At 38.4% G+C, this 3,551-nt stretch overlaps 1 protein-coding gene across 3 annotated transcripts in view; it reads right to left on the reverse strand.

The window, feature by feature from the left end:
• The window catches only part of CCDC88A (coiled-coil domain containing 88A), a 171,485-nt gene that overhangs the window by 79,755 nt on the left and 88,179 nt on the right, over positions 1-3,551 (reverse strand). The gene's annotated exons all lie outside the window — the stretch shown is intronic.

Here is a 3,551-nt window from a genome sequence, read left to right on the forward strand (position 1 = left end):
GCTACCAGAGCTCCTTGTTCCAATATTTAACACAATAATCTCCACTAACTCAAAACCAAACTCACTGTCATTGAGTCAACTCGAGCATATAACAACCCAATATAGGGTTTCTGAGGCTGTAAATAATTACAGGGGTAGAAAGCTTCATCTTTCTCCCACACAGCTGCTGGTAGGTTTTCAATTGCAGACCTTGTGGTTAGCAATCTAGTTCTTACCCTACAGCAACAGTCAGCACTACTAATTAAATCTCCGTTACATAAAGGTTTAATTTATTGGACTGAATTATACTTTAAGATTATTTCCTATATAGAGCAGTAACTTGATGAGGCTTTCTGCTCCTGCAAAGATGGCCAGCCTCAGAAACCTTAAACAGTGTTGATATGAGTTTCAACAAACTCGATGGTACATAACAACAACAACAAAATGCCCTTGTGGCACTGTGGGATAAGCATTGAACTACTAAACTCAAGGTTGGCAATTCAAACCTACCACTCAATGTGAGGGAGAAAAAGGGGGCTGTTACAAACTGGGCAGCTAACCTCAAGGTCAGCAGTCTGAAACTACCAACTGTCCTGCAGGAGAAAGATGCTTCCCTAAAGATTTACATATTGGAAACGCTATACAGGGTCAACTATGAGTTGGAACCGACTCTACGGCACATCATCACCACCGTATGTGAGTTGGAATCAACTCGATGCCAGTAGGTTTAGGTTTGCTTGTTTGTTTTTTAATCATGCTAAATGTTCTAACTACTTTCTCTTTGAGAGTTCTCATTCTTGGTTTTACATATACTTTCTTTATTGTCCCTATAATGAAACTTATCAGAATTGCCTCTGTTGGCAGAAAATGAGCAAATTAACTGAGAAGGAAAAAAGGACTGCAAAAATTTTTGCATTCTTGCTGTCAAACTCAACTTTATATAACACTAAACTGAAAATATTTAGTGTACTTTTTCTAATTTGTTTACATTTATATGTATATATACACATAAACACATATATTTGTTGTTGTTAAGCGCTGTCAAGTCTCACACACACACACACACATCCATATATATACATATAATCAGAATTGGAGTCCTGGTGTGGAACTGCACAATAAGCAGTGGACCATAAGGTTGGTTTGAATAGCAACTTAACAACAACATATATATATAGTGTGTAGTGCTGTAGGTTCAGCCCTGGACTGTGAACAACAAGGCTGGCAGTTCAAACCCACCAACTGCTCCTTGGAAACCCTACATAGGGTTGCTATGGGTCAGAATCCTAATATAATATAAATCTGAATTAATCTGCAGTCAGAAATACTTCTGCTTTCACCTGGAAATAATTCTAATATTAATAAAGGTAACTTTTTTTTTATTTTAAAGATAAATTTATTTTAATTTTAAGGGAAGGGCTTCAAGTCTGCTTATGTTAAATGAAGGAATGAAAGAAGAGCTCCAAAAGTTCAACACAATTAATGATGTTGAAAAGTTCTTTTTTAATTATTGTTGTTATGTGCTGTTGAGTAAGTTCCAACTCACAGCAACCTGATGCACAACAGAATGAAACACTGCTGGGTCCTAGGTCATCCTCACAATTGTTACCCTTGATCCCATTCCTGTTGTCACTGTACCCCATCTAGTTGGGGGTCTTCCTCTTTTACAATGGCCTTTTACTTTACAAAACATGATATCCTTCCCCAGGGACTGGTCCCTTCTGATAATACGTATGAAAAACGAGAGACAAAAATCTCACCATCCTGACTTCTAAGGAGCATTCTGGCTGTACTTCTTCGAACACATATTTGGCACTTTCAATATTCTCCTCCAACCATAACTTAAATGTGTCAATACTGACACAGTCTTCCTTATTCGCTGTCCAACTTTCACATGAAAATGAGACTACTGAAAATACCATGGCTTGGGTCAGATGCACTTTAATCCTCAAACTGAAATCTTTCCACTTGAACACTCTGAAGAGGTCTTGTGCAGCAGATATGCCTAGTGCAGGACATACTTTGACTTCTTGACTTCTGTGGATCCATGTATAATGAAGTCTTTGACAACGTACATCTTTTCTCTATTTATCATCATCTATCTACTTGTACACTTGTGAGGATTTTGTTTTTTTGCTTTACACTGACTTACAATCCATACTGATGGTTGCAGTCTTTGATGTTCGTCAGTATTTTAAAGGTCCTCTTCACTTTTGGCAAGCAAGTTTGTATTATTTGCATATTGCAGGTTGTTAATGATTCTTCCTCCAATTCTGATGCCATACTCTTCTTAAAATAATCCAGTTTCTCAAATTATTTGCGCAGAATACAGAATGAATACATAGGGTGAAAAAGTACAACCTTAGTGTACCCCTTTTCTGACTTTAAATCATTCAGTGTCCCCTTGTTCTGTTTGAACAACTGACTCTTGAGCATCAGCAAATGTTCTGGAATATCCATTCTTCACAATGTTGTCATCATCCACACATTAAATAAAGCACAAGTAAACATGTTTCTGGTATGCTCTGCTTTTAGGGATTCATCTGACTTTAGCAAAGATATCCCTAGTCCCGGGTCCGCTTGGAATCTGGTTTGAGTTTCTGACAGTTCTTTGTCAGTATACTGTTACAACCATTTTCAAATGATCTTCAGCAAAAAATTATTGCATGTGATACTAATGACTTGGACTTTTGTAGTAGTCTAAGCAATATGCTGATTATTACGGGTTGAATTGTGTTCCTCTAAAACATGCAGTGACATTCTAATCCCTACACACATGGAGATAGCCTGGATGACACAATAGTTTAGTGCTCATGTGCTAACTGAGGCTGGCAGTTCTAACCAACCCAATGGCTCTTGTTGTTGCTGTTAGGTGCCATCGAGTCACTACCGACTTATAGCCACCTTATGCACAGCAAAACGAAATATTGCCTGATCCTGGGCCAACCTCACTACTGTTACCACACTTGAGTCCATCAATGCTGCCACTTGGCCAATCCATCTCGTTGGGGGTCTTCCTCTTTTTCTCTGACACTCCACCTTACCAAACATGATATCATTCTCCAGCGACTAGTCCCTCCTGACAATATGTCTGAAGTATGAGAAGAAGTTTTGGCCATCTTGACCTTTAAGGAGCACTCTGGCTGTATTTCTTCCAAAATGGATCTATTGGTTCTTTTGGCAGTCAATGGCACTTTCAAAATTCTCCTCCAACAACATAACTCAAAGGCATCAATTCTTCTACAGTCTTCCTTATTCACTGTCCAGCTTTTGCATACATATGAGGTTATTGAAAATACCACGGTTTGGGTCAGGCGCACTGCAATTTAGTCTTCAAGCTGACATCTTTGCTCTTCAACACTGTAAAAAGGTCTTGTGCAGCAGATTTTCCTAATGCAATCTGTAGTTTGATTTCTTGACTGCTGCTTCCATGAGTGTTGACAGTTGATCCAAGAAGAATGAAGTCCTTGATAACTTCAATCATTTCTCCATTGATAAGAATGTTGTTTATTGGTCCTGTGGTGAGGATTTTTGTTTTCTTGACATTCAGATGTAATCCATACCGAAGGCTG

The sequence above is a fragment of the Chrysochloris asiatica genome, unplaced genomic scaffold (genome assembly GCF_000296735.1).
Source record: "Chrysochloris asiatica unplaced genomic scaffold, ChrAsi1.0 scaffold00114, whole genome shotgun sequence".
NCBI lineage: Eukaryota > Metazoa > Chordata > Mammalia > Afrosoricida > Chrysochloridae > Chrysochloris > Chrysochloris asiatica.